Genomic DNA, 13,715 nt, shown 5'->3' with positions numbered 1-13,715 from the left:
CTTCTTGGGTGCAGTACTGACTGTTTTTCTTCACCAGTGGTTCTTCTTTTGCACCTTCATCCAGGTTAGCCGGGGCTCCTATTCTCCCTGGACCCTTCAGTGCTTCTTGGACTTGGTCTTCAGGTCCAGGAATCCATCGTTGGTGTCTTGCAGTCTCTTCTGGTTCTTGAAAATCTTCTATCACATGTTCTTGTGTGTTCTAGGAAACTTACTGTGATTTGCTTCTGCTTTCCTGGGCACTCCCAGTGCCCCTCTGCACGCTATACTTGCTTAGGTGGGAAACAGACTTTCGCATTTCACTATTTTAGTATATGGTTTGTATTCCCTCTAGGCCCATTGCTACCTATTGTGATATTCACTCTTTGCACTGTTTTCTAAATGTTTTTACAGCTATTTCTGCATTCTAGTGTATATACTGTCTGTATTACTTACCTCCTAAGGGAGTATAGTCTCTAAGGTATTTTTGGCATTTGTGTCACCAAAATAAAGTACCTTTATTTTTGTAACACTGAGTATTTTCTTTCATGTGTGTAAGTACTGCGTGACCAAAGTGGTATTGCATAAGCTTTCCATGACTCCTAGTTAGGCCTTGGCTACTCGCCCACACTACCCCTAGAGAGCCTGGCGTCTAGACACTGACTACAATTCACTAATAAGGGACCTGGTATGAGGTGTAAGTACCTTTGGTACCCACTACAAACCAGGCCAGCCTCCTACATTGGTTGTGCAGTGGTGGGATAAATACTTGCAATTGCCTTATCACTCTGTCACCAGTGCTTTCCACAGGAAATGGTACTCTATACCTAGAGCTATACACACTTATACCTAGTACAGGATCTAGTCTCTTACTTTCCTTTCTAAGAGACTAGGGTTAGGTAGAGTAGGTTTTTCTTTTCATTTACACTACTCTAACACTCACTACACTATGTCTACTGCTGGGCCTAGCTCTGAGGTCATGGGTACTTCCTATGAGGGCATGACCTTCAAAGACCTCAAGGGGCTTTGCTCAGAGAGGAGCTTAGATGTAGGAAAGAACCCTATCAAAATTTGTCTTCTGAGCCTCCTTCTTCAGGGTGACTAGGAAAAGACTGGTAATCAGGAGGAGGAGAAGGAAGATTCTACACCCTTAGAATAAGGGATCCATCCTGAAGATTCAGTGGAGGGCTCTTCAAAAAGATCTCCCCCCTAGCGAACCATCCAGTGTAGCTGGCAGTGGGAGGGGTAGTCACTCTGGAAGGGCTCCCTTCACACCTAGAGGTAAGGTTACCAGGGTTACTAACGTTAGGGAAAGATCTACCTCTGAACACTCTCTTGTCACCTCAGTTTCTGAGGGATCCCATGGTTCAATTCCATGTGATGCCTCCACAGATAGGGAGCTCAGGAAACTGAGACTGGAGGAGGCCAGGCTGCAGCAACAACAACTAGCCCTAGATAGGGAGGCCTTGGCTGTTGAGAGAGGGGCAGGGGTTGGGGTTAGTTCACCATGGTGGCAGCAGCAGTTCTAGGAATTATGGTGTTAGGAAAATACTTTTGATTCCAGAAATCTGCACAAACGTGTTCCCCCTTAAAAGGATGGGGGTGACATCTATAAGTGGTTTTCTGCACTTGAGAGGGCCTGTAAAGTACAGAGGGTCCCTCAGGGGCAGTAGGCTGCTATTCTGAGGTTGTCCTTTTCTGGCAAGGGGAGGGATAGACTTTTCACTGTCAGAGAAGAAGACTCATACAACTATAGTATTCTGAAGACAGCACTCTTCGATGGATTTGGCTTAACCACTGAATAATATAGAATAAAGTTGAGAGAGACCAGAATAGAGTCTTCACAAGATTGGATTGACTTTGTGGACTGTTCTGTGAAGGGTTTAGAAGGTTGGTTATATGGCAGCAAAGTGTCTGACTATGAGGGTCTTGATAATCTAATTCTGAAAGACCATTTTCTGATTAACCGTGTTTCTGATTTGTTGCACCAATACTTTGTAGACTCAGATCTGACCTATCCCCAAGAATTGGGAAAGAAGGCAGACAAATGGGTCGGACCAAGGGTGAGCAGAAAAGCTCATACAGGGGGTGACAAGGACAAGAATAAGAGTGGTAAGTCCAATGACAAAGGCGGGGACAAATATAAAAAGCAAGAGTCTTCATCAGGCCCACAGAAATCCTCTGGGGGTGGGTCTAAATCCTCTTCCAACCAACAGAATAAAAAGCCTTGGTGTTACCTGTGTAAAAACAAAGGCCATTGATCAAGTGACCCCACTTGTTCCAAGAGGAACACCGAATCTCCCACCACCACAACCCCCACTGCTTCCACTAGTGCCCCTAGTAATAGTAGTGGTGGTGGGAAAAACACTACAAATAACCAGTCCAATGGTGTAGCAGGGCTCACTCTGGGTAATGTAGTGGGGGCTGGCGTAGTTAGGGAAACCACTGAGGCTGTTTTAGTCTCAGATGGTGGCATTGACCTTGCTACCCTTGTTGCTTGACCCCCTTAACATGGATAAGTACAAGCAACAACTCCTAAAAAATGGCGTTCAGGTTGAGGTCTACAGGGACACAGGTGTCACTGTCACAATGGTGATGGAAAAACTGGTAGCCCCTGAGCAACACCTACTTGGTCATTAGTACCAAGTGAATGACGCCCACAATAACACTGTTAGCCACCCCATGGCTGTTGTGAATCTCAACTGGGGGAGTGGAGATTTACTGGTCCAAAGAAAGTTGTGGTATCCACTGACCTACCTGTAGAATTTCTACTGGGCAATGATTTGGAGGCTTCAGTTTGGACTGAAGTGGAATTGGAGGCTCATGCAGCAATGCTGTGACTATCTTTGGTTTGACAAGGGCTGAGGCCAAGAAGTAAAGAGGACAGGGAAACTTGGATCCTGGAACAATGGACCAAGTGCTCCCAAAACTAGGGGTAGAAAGGGTAATCCCTTATCCACTATCCCTCCATCCACTTAAGATTTCCCTTTCGAGGAGGAGTCTACTACCTGTGCAGAACCTACAATAGAGGACCTCCAGGCTGACACAGCTGAGCTTTTGGGTGCAAGGGGGCCTGTCAGAGAGGAGTTGAGTGTGGCACAGCAGACCTGTCCCACATTAGAGTGTTTGAGACAGCAAGCTGCGAAACAGGAAGCAGGGGATGTCAGTGACTCTCACAGCGTGTACTGGGAAAATAATCTCCTTTATACAGAGGCAAGAGGCCCAATATCTGGTGCTACCAGGAGACTGGCCATCCCCTTGCAGTATAGGGAGTCTTTTCTGACACTAGCACATGACATTCACCTTGCTGGACATTTGGGGTGAAGCAAGACCTGGGACAGACCAGTCTCTCCCTTTCACTGGCCTCATATGTCAGAAGACACAAAAGAGTTTTGTCGCTCTTGTGTCACTTGCCAAGCCAGTGGTAAGCCTGGGGGTATGCCAAAGACCCCCTTGATCCCACTGCCAGGGGTTGGGGTGCCCTTTGAAAGGGTAAGGGTTGACATAGTTGGCCCCCTTGACCATCCTACTGCTTCTGGAAATAGGTTTATCTTGGTGGTAGTGGACCATGCCACTAGATATCCAGAAGCAATACCTCTGAGGACCACTACTGCTCCTGCAGTGGCAAAGGCCTCCTGGGAATCTTTTCCAGGGTGGGCTTCCCAAAAGAGGTGGTGTCAGACAGAAGTACTAGCTTCATGTCTGCATACCTAAAAGCAATGTGGAAAGAGTGTGGGGTAACCTACAAGTTCACCACACCTTACCTTACCCAGACAAATGGGTTGGTTGAGAGATTTAACACAACTCTCAAAGGTATGATTATGGGACTATCTAAAAAGCTCAGAAGGAGATGGGATATCCTTTTCCCATGCCTCCTTTTGCCTACAGGGAGGTACCCCAGAAGGGAGTAGGCTACAGCCCATTTGAACTCCTTTTTGGTCACCCTGTTAGGGGTCCACTAGCACTTGTAAAGGAGGGTGGGAGCAATCCTTAAAGCCCCCTAAACAGGATACAGTGGATTATGTACTTGGCCTAAGATCTAGAATGGTCGAGAACATGAAAAAGGCCACCAAAAAACTTCAGGCAAGCCAAGAGTTGCAAAAACAATGGCATGACCAGAAGGCTGTCCTGGCTGAGTACCACTCAGGACAGAAGGTGTGGGTACTGGAGCCTGTAGCACCCAGAGCACTCCAGGACAAATAGAGTGACCCACATCTGATAGTGGAAAAGAAGGGTGAAGTCACGTATTTAGCAGACCTAGGCACTCCCAGAGATCCTATTAGAGTACTTCATGTGAACCTCCTGAAACCCTACTATGATAGGGCCGACTTAACCCTACTAATGGCCATGGATGAGGGACAGGAAAAAGAGAGTGAAGCTCTCCCTGATCTCTTCTCCAACACTGCAGCTGATGGCTAAGTGGAAGGAGTTGTTCATGCAGATTGCCTTTCTGAAGAACAGAAGGATGACTGCAGAAACCTCGTAGGCCAATTTTCTGAACTCTTCTCTCTGACACCTGGTCAGACCACTTGGTGTGAGCACACCATAGATACTGGAGACAGTTTACCTGTCCAAAGTAAGATTTATAGACAGCCTGACCATGTCAGGGACTGCATTAAGACTGAGGTTCAGAAGGTGTTGGACTTAGGAGTGACTGAGCACTCAGATAGCCCCTGGGCCAGCCCAGTGGTGCTAGTACCCAAGCCTCATTCTCAGAATGGAAAAAAGGAGATGAGGTTTTGTTTAGATTATAGAGGGTTCAATACAGTCACAAAGACTGAGGCTCACTCTATACCCTGGGCAGATAAGCGTATAGATACACTGGTATCTGCCAAGTATCTCAGCACTTTTGACTTGACTGCAGGGTGTTGGCAGATCAAGCAATCAGAAGATGCACAACCAAAAACTGCTTTCTCAACCATTGGAGGGCATGATCAGTTCAATGTTATGCCCTTTGGTTTGAAGAATTCACCTGCCACTTTCCAGAGGCTGGTGAACACAGTCCTCCAAGGACTGGAAGCTTTCAGTGCAGCATATCTTGATGATATTGCTGTATTCAGCTCCACCTGGGATGACCACCTGGTCCACCTATGGAAAGTTTTGGAGGCCCTGCAAAAGGCAGGCCTCACTATCAAGGCTTCAAAGTGCCACATAGGGCAGGGGAAGGTGATTTATCTGGGATACCAGGGCCCATATTTATACCTGGTTTGCGCTGAATTAGCATCATTTTGTTTTTACGCTAATTCAGTGCAAACCTAACTCCATATTTATACTTTGGCGCTAGACACGTCTAGCGCCAAAGTTATGGAGCTTACGTCGTTTTCTGTAGGTGAAAAAACTACCTTGCGTCAGTGAGATGCAAGGCAGGCGTTCCCATTCAGAAAAGGACAATATGGCCTTTGCACCATATTTACCTCCGTGCTAAAATCCAGCACGGGGGATGGGGGCCTTAAATAATGGCGCTAAGCTTGCGTATGGGCAGGCGTAAGGGGACCTGTAGGCAGATTTCCATGGTCAGAGACCATGGAAATTGCCCACAGGTGCCCTTCCCCGTCCCCAGGGACACCCCCACCCACCCCTACCCACACCTCAGGGTCACCTATGGATGGGGGACCCTTCCAAGGTAAATCCGGGTGAGTATTTTTCTTTTTTTTCCAAACACCACTCGGGGCCCTGACTAGGGGACCCCTGCATGGCACTGGCCCCAATGGCTATGCACAGGGAACATTTGTCCCCTGGGCATGGCCATTGTGGTGATGGGCATGGCCCGTGTCTTTATTAAGACAGGAGCCATGTCCATGGGGCTTGTGAGCCAGAAAATGGCGCTACACTGTCTAGATGCATTTTTTTGCCTCTAAACAGTGTAGCGCCATAATTTGGCGCACAAGCCCCGGTTCCCCCTACGCCTCCCGGCCCTGTTAGTGTCCTTTCCAAGGAAGATCCAGACTATTTTAGTCTGGTCTCCCCCTACTACACAGACCCAGGTCAGAGCATTTCTTGGTCTCATTGGGTACTACAGGAGGTTTATTAAGAATTATGTCTTCATTGGTGCCCCTCTTAATGACCTCTCTTCTAAGAAAATGCCTAAGAAGATATTGCGGGCAGCTAGCTGTCAGAAAGCTTTTGAGGAGCTTAAGCAGGCTGTGTGTACTGCACCTGTCCTAAAAAGCCCAAACTATTCAAAGAAGTTTATTGTCCAGACAGATGCTTCAGAAGTATGGGTTGGAGCAGGGGGGTGTGGCCGAGCGGCTAGTGAAGAAGGACGTGGAACCTCGGTGATCCGGGGAACCGGCCCTCGCCTGAACCATCTGGCTGTAGTGTGGCCCTCCACATGGTCACTGCCCAACACACAGGGCCGGTAAAGGCCCCAGGAGGGTAAAATAACAAGGAGGCAGACTGTCACAGGGCCCAGAAGGAAGGTGAACAGCAGAGGCGGACCGCCGAGTGGAGATCCAAAATGTCGGCTGCCGCGGCCATGAAGAGCTGATGGAGAGCGATGGCAGGCACCATCCTGAGCGTGGAGGCCCGGGTCCAGTTCCCGTGGACCGCGCCAAGAGTCCTGTTCCCCCAATGAGGAGGGGGGGCCTAATGAGACAGTGAGCGGTGGCACGGTCTGCCGAGAGGAAACATAAAATGGTGGCCACCGCAGACGATAGAAGCTGACGGAATGCGCCGCAGGGTCCCATTCTGAGTGCTGGGGCCCAGAACCAGTGCCTGGGGACTGTGCTGGGAGACCTGTCCCCCTGGTGAAGGAGGTGAGGAGCGGATGCGGTCTTTGGGGGGAGGGGCTGCAACAGAGGAGTTGCTGGGCGGGCCCACACTGCTGCAGTGCTGTTCTCCCCGGCCTCCCCTCCCTCTTGCTAGTTGAGCGCGGGGACAGCAGGGCCTGGCAAAGCGACCTGGAAGTGGAGACAGGGGGAAGCCCTGAGTGCTTCTCTCCCCCCATGCGACTCACGACCCTGATGAAGGCTGGTCTTGGGGCCCCACTGGGGGACAGAGAGCAGATAAAACAGTCAAGGGGGGCCAGACAGCCAATGGGCCCTGAATCTACTTGAGCTCGGGACTTTGGAGCCAGGCCTAGAGACCATCTGGAGAGCCGCCTTACCCGCACAGCTTGATAGACAAGGCAAAAGCTGGAACACCTATGCGGCTAATACCGATAGCGGGGAAAACGCATCCAACAAGCGACGAGTAGCGACTGTGCGCTGACTGAAGGCTGCCTATGGCCCTTGATAGGAGACACCTGGAGAAAATAGTTGCATACCCTATTTTACACTTGTCAGCCACTGCTGAGCTTTATAACTATGGGGAACGCTAATAAGAAGCGGGATGTGGTGGTGGAGGATCGAATGAGTGGCTACCAGATGGCTGATATGGAGGTACAAGGAGCCCACCTGCACCTGGAAAGCACATTCCCTACTCCCACGCTTCAAGATGTGATGCAAGCAATCGCGGCATCCCGGGAAGCTCTTGACAAGAAGATAGACGACCTGAGCACAGGCTACTCCGAGCTGATCATAGACGCCTTGGGGACCGGTGACTGCGACAGAGAGGGAACTGTCGGAACAACTCCAGTGGTAACAGAGGCCAAAAAGCAGGCTAAGTGTGGTGGAGCAGCGGTTGCAGGTCCTAGAAGCCACAGCAGAAGATGCTGAAAATAGAGCCCGCCACAATAACATTCGAATAGTGGGCCTGCCAGGGAAAATCGAGAAAACTGACCTTGTGGGGTACCTGGAGAAGTGGACTGGCCAAGAACTGATCCCGGAGGGGCTGTCCCCATTCTTCGCCTTAGAAATAGCGCACCCAGTGCCAGCCCGGTCTCCCCCTCCGGGGGCACCGCCACACACAGTCGTGGCAAAACTGGTACACTTTCGAGATCGTGAGCTTATACTGCGACAAGCTCGCCAAAACGACAACTTGTTGATTGAAAACCATAAAGTGTTAATATTCTCTGACTTTTCGAAGGCAGTGCAGAGACAGTGGGCAGCCTTTAGCAAGGTGAAAAAAAGTTGCGTGACTTGGCAGTGGATTATTGAATGCAGTACCCTGCCCTGATCCGGGTGATCACCCCAGTGGGGGTTCAGTTCTTCCACACTCCCCAGGAGGGCTGGCATGGGTGGAATGCCAGCCTAGACCGGACCCTGGTGGGGGGGGGGAAAACTGAGGGCATTTGAGGAAGTGGCCTCAATGAGAGGAAAGACGGGTCATGCGCGGCCACCGTCTGCCACCAACATCAGCTCAGACTCGGACACTGACTCGAACATTTCGCTTCCCTCTAATGAGGGCTTACCTGTGGTGACTCCCCGCTCGGCTGACGCTCTGATCTGACCTAGCATATATTGTTTTTGAGAACAGCCCTATGTGACCAGCTGGGGAGCAGTACACGCAATGGGCGCTACCTGGTGGGACCGAGTATGGGCCCCTTTTTTTTTCTCCTATTGCTACACAATGATTTGAGGAAGCAATGTTTGAAGCCAGGTAGGGGCTGGATTTCCTGGAGGTCAACTGCTGCCTGGATACCCCCTGTAAAGTCATATACTGTGATTGAACTGTTGTTTCCTCTGCCTCTGGGGGGGATATTTCTTCCTGTCCTGGGGAGCCGGAGTTGGATTGTTACCTGTTTAGATTCTGTTAGGGTTCAATGGGATTTACCGCTGGTGCGGCATCGCTCAACTACGAATGTTGGGCCGAGGGGTGAGGCTATGTGTGAGCTCCTGTGGCCTGTGGAGGTCGGTGTCCTCTTCCCAATCTGAGTGACTCACCCCCCCATGGTGAATAAACACAACTACACGAAAATCTCCTGGAATGTCAGGGGCATACAGACAGTAGCTAAATGATACAAGGTCTTCACATACCTACAGAGACAGAGAGTGGGCATTGCCTTCCTACAGGAAACGCACATGACTGCCAAAGAGGGTATGCCCTTACAGAAAAGATGGCGGGACAGCTATATTACACTACATACTCGGCTTATGCGCGGGGCGTCCTAATTTGGATCAGGGCGAGCCTACACTTTTCCCTAGTGCGTGCGGAAGTGGACCCTGAAGGAAGGTATGTCGCAGTGATGGGCAGACTAGATGGGCAGGACATCTCCCTGATTAACATTTATAGCCCCAATATTCACCACTCTTTTTTGAACAATTGACAGCGTGCTTGCCACACGTATTAATGAGTAGGGTAATTTTGGGGGGCGATTTTAATTGCGTCCTTGACCCCAGGATGGATCGCTCTCACCCTCCCTTGCTGGACTCACCTGCGCGTAGGATCACAAAGGCATTACTAGAGTGGCAGGGGCACTGGGGGCTTCAGGACAGCTGGCGTCTACTACACCCCCTGGAAAGGAGCTAGTAATTTTTCTCAAGCATCCATGAGCTACATGTCTGCCTAGATTTCTTTCATTGCTCCCCAGAAATCCACATCAAAGTATCAGGGGCCAAGTACCTCGCTCGCACACTGTCTGACCATACTCCCATGTTGCTTAGACTATCCTAAGGAAAAGCGCTTGCGCCGATTCCAAGCTGGCAGCTGAACCCAGAGATGCTCTGAGATCCCCTCTTTTGGGAAAAGAAATGACAGCAGATAGTGCGTTATTTTGCAGAGAATGAGGGCACAGCCTCAAATTTTCAAACAGAATGGGCAACGTTCAAGGTGGTGGCTAGAGGGCATTGTATTTCGGAGAGAGTTGGGGTTCGCTTCACCTTGCTCAAGGATATCAAAGATGCGGAAGTCCAACTGCGCTTTTTAGAATTAGATAGACCGGGCCACCCAGACCTTTAACCCTTACCACAGGAGGTTAGTGCACGGGTAGCAGAAAACACAGACCGGCTATGCTCGTTTGACTATAAGGCTTACATGGCATGACAACATAGTGAAGGGGACCGAGCGGGGAGACTGCTGGCTTGGCTTGCGAACCCAGGGAGGAGGGGAGCTCCAATAGTGCAAATAAGCTCAGACACTGGGCCCCGCCGGAAACACAAGACGAAATAAAAGCCTACTTCTCTGCCTTTTACTGCATCTTATACAGTAGTAGACCCTTGGCTGAACCCAACCAGAGATTTAGCTTTCTACAAGACGTCACAATCCCGCACTTGAGCCGGGGTCAGGCAGTAACTCTGGAGGGGGGGACATCACAGTACCCAAAGTACAAGAGGCAATTAAAAGAATGGCCCGAGGTAAAGTTCCAGCATCGGATGGCCTACCGATTGAATTTTACAGCACCTACTCAACAGAGCTGGCCCGAGACTTGTGACAATGTTCAACGAGACGTATGCACTAGGTCACCTCCCACCAACTAGTAGAGAAGCAATACTTAGCCCATTGCTCAAGCCTGGGAAAGAGGCATCAGACTTCAGAGCATATAGACTGCTATGCATGGAGTGGATTTCTAGCCTCCCGGCTTCTCCCCTTTATGCTCAAGCTATTTCACCCCAGTCAATCTGAGTCCATTCCCAAAACGCAGCACGGCGACTAATATCAGACGTCTTATGTCCATAGTAGCAGATACCTCCTATGACCGAGCCAATGCTGCTATATTATCTGTAGATATTGAAACGGCATTTGATAGCCTCGAATGGGCATACCTCTATGAAGTCATGACCCGTATTGGGCTTGAGCAGAGGTTTGTGGCTTGGATGAAGCTCCTATATACTAACCCCACAGACAGTGTGAAGACGGGGCAGACCATATCAGAGGGGTTTAGGGTGGAGCAGGCAAGGATGTCCTTTATTCTCCTTATTGTTTCCCATCACCATAGAGCCCCTGGTGGCCTTAACCAGTACCAGAGCTCACTTCGAGGGACTTCTGGCGGGGAGAGCTGTAGAGCGCATTGCATTGTACGCTGATGACCTGTTATTATTTTTCTGAGATACGGGACGTGACCTGCAGGGAGCGCAAGCCCTGTTGAACCGCTTTGCAGCGGTCTCAGGACTTAAAGTGAATTGGTCCAAAACAAAATTGTTCTCTATTGAGGAACATGAGACCCTGGTAGACTTGCCCAGAGATTTGGAGGTGGAACCCCGCTGCTTACCATACTTGGGGATTAGGGTTTACCGATCTGTCCAGGACACATTTGAGGGTAACAACGGGCTGGGTAGTCGCAACTTGAAGGCATCTTTTTCCTTCTGGCAGACCTTGCCCCTTTCAGTGATGGGCAAACTTGCCTCACTGAAAATGGTTGCACTGCCACGGCCATTGTACCTCTTCGTAACGCTCCCGCTGTGGGTGCCCCAATCCTATTTCAAAGAATTAACCTCACTTAGTACAGCATTTATATGCGGAGGAGGAGGGGCATTGTCGAGTGGCATGGGCTACACTACGAGGTCCAGTGCGGCGGGGAGGTCTAGCGGCTCCGGACTTCGAGTTGTACTACTTGGCGGTGCAGCTACAATAGCTTGTAGGTGGTTGACGCATAGGAGACAGCAGGAGTGGCACATTGACAGATTTGTCCCCATATACAGGGCGCTGCTTGGTTTGGTCCTGAGAGTTGAGCCCACTGCTGGGCCGAGCCTACAGTCCTTTACGACTATGAGAAAATGCTGGAAAAATCGGGTATTCAATGCCCCTATTCCCCACAGCTCCCAATCTCGGTCTTGCCAATATTGAAGGGGGGGCGGATTTGGCATGGCCTGGGGACGTGGACTGCAGCGGGAGTGACTAAGTTGGGTAACTTGTTCCGAGATGGGATACTAACTCCCTTTGAGACGTTCAGGGCCATATTTATACTTTTTGACGCAAAACTGCGCTAACGCAGTTTTGCGTCAAAAAAATTAGCGCCGGCTAACGCCATTCTGAAGCGCCATGCGGGCGCCGTATTTAATCAATGACGTTAGCCGACGTTAGCCGCCGGCGCTGCCTGGTGTGCGTGGAAAAAAACGACGTACACCAGGCAGCGCCGGCGTAGGGGGATATGGGGCTTGGTCGTCAAGAAATGGGGAAAGTCAGGTTGAGGCAATTTTTTCGCCTCAACCCGATTTGCGCCATTTTTTTTCACTCCCAACCCCCATAGAAATGACTCCTGTCTTAGCAAAGACAGGAGTCATGCCCCCTTGCCCAATGGCCATGCCCAGGGGACTTCTGTCCCCTGGGCATGGTCATTGGGCATAGTGGCATGTAGGGGGGCACAAATCAGGCCCCCCTATGCCACAAAAAAACAAAAAAAAAACACTTACCTGAACTTACCTTAATGTCCCTGGGATGGGTCCCTCCAGCCTTGGGTGTCCTCCTGGGGTGGGCAAGGGTGACAGGGGGTGTCCCTAGGGGCATGGGAGGGCACCTCTGGGCTCCTTCAGAGCCCACAGGTCCCTTAATGCCTGCCTTTTGCAGGCGCTAAAAAACGGCGCAAAGGCGGCCGTACGTCATTTTTTTTGACCCGCCCACTCCCGGGCGTGAATTTTGCCCAGGAGTATAAATCCGACGCACATGCCTCGGAGTCGATTTTTTAGACGGGAACGCCTACCTTGCATATAATTAACGCAAAGTAGGTGTCCACGCTAAAAAATGACGCTAACTCCATGGACTTTGGCGCTAGACGCATCTAACGCCAAAGTATAAATATGGAGTTAGTTTTGCGTCGAAATTGCGTCAAAAAAAACGACGCAATTCCGGCACAAACGGAGTATAAATATGCCCCTCAGTGTGGAATTTAATCTTCCAGGTGGGCAATTCCTGAACCATGGGTCAGCACTCGCAATCATACGCAGGCATTAGGGAATAGGAGATCCCGAACCACGGACTCATGTGTGCTGCTCTTACGTCCTGCAGGCAGCTGTGACGGTGAAGGCAGTTTCGTTTCTATACCGACACCTACAAGCTGAGACTCTCAGACCCAACAAAACACTACGAGGCAAATGGAAGGCAGATTTGGGGACCACCATATCGGAAGCAGCATGAGAGGATATATTGGAGAGGATGCTCAGAACCTCCAGAAATGCCAGGTTTTGACTCATCAACTTTTATATCCTTCACAGAGCATATTTGCACTCAGAAAGGCTTAATAGATACTTCCACATGCAGGGAGCAGCTTGCTACCGATGTGGAGAGGTGGGGGCGGCCTACATGCACATGATGTAGTCATGTCCCGCTCTTAATCAATATTGGACAAAGGTCACACAGCGCCTTGCCGATATTATCAAAAAACCTATCTCACTTGAACACGCTCACTGCTTGTTGCACTGGTATCCTCACACTCTCAAGAACAAAATCACTAGTAGATTTCAAGACCTGGGCTTTTTATTAGCTAAGAGGGAAATCGCAAAAAAATGGAAACACTCTATAGGCCCTTCCTTTCAATACTGGATAAAGGAGCTGGAGAAGTGGGCAGAATGTGAAGGGACCCTTCTGCGAAGAGAGGCACATAAGTGAATAGGCACACTAGATAGTGCACGGGCTTCCCTAGTCCTAGCACTGAAAAGCTCCCCAGAGGATTAAGTTAGAGCTGAAAGGCCTACGGCACCCGAGTGAGAGCCCACTAGAAGAACACACAACGGACACGCGTCAGCTGCGCTGCTCGCCCACATGGGTTTATAAAATATGCTGATACCACTAACACGCCACACCATCGGGGAGAGGGGGGAGGGAAAAAGAGCTAGTTGTTCAGCCCCCAGCAGTGATTAATTCCGGATGTAAAGCACTAGCATGACACACCAACATAATGGATACTGAACTGTGGCTTCACTGCTGTTAGCCTGGGCTACGTTAGCTGAATGCAGATACTCATTTTTTGTATCGGGGATAGTGGGCAC

Source organism: Pleurodeles waltl, chromosome 7 (assembly GCF_031143425.1).
Source record: "Pleurodeles waltl isolate 20211129_DDA chromosome 7, aPleWal1.hap1.20221129, whole genome shotgun sequence".
NCBI lineage: Eukaryota > Metazoa > Chordata > Amphibia > Caudata > Salamandridae > Pleurodeles > Pleurodeles waltl.
Note: the sequence above shows the minus strand (reverse complement) of the source record.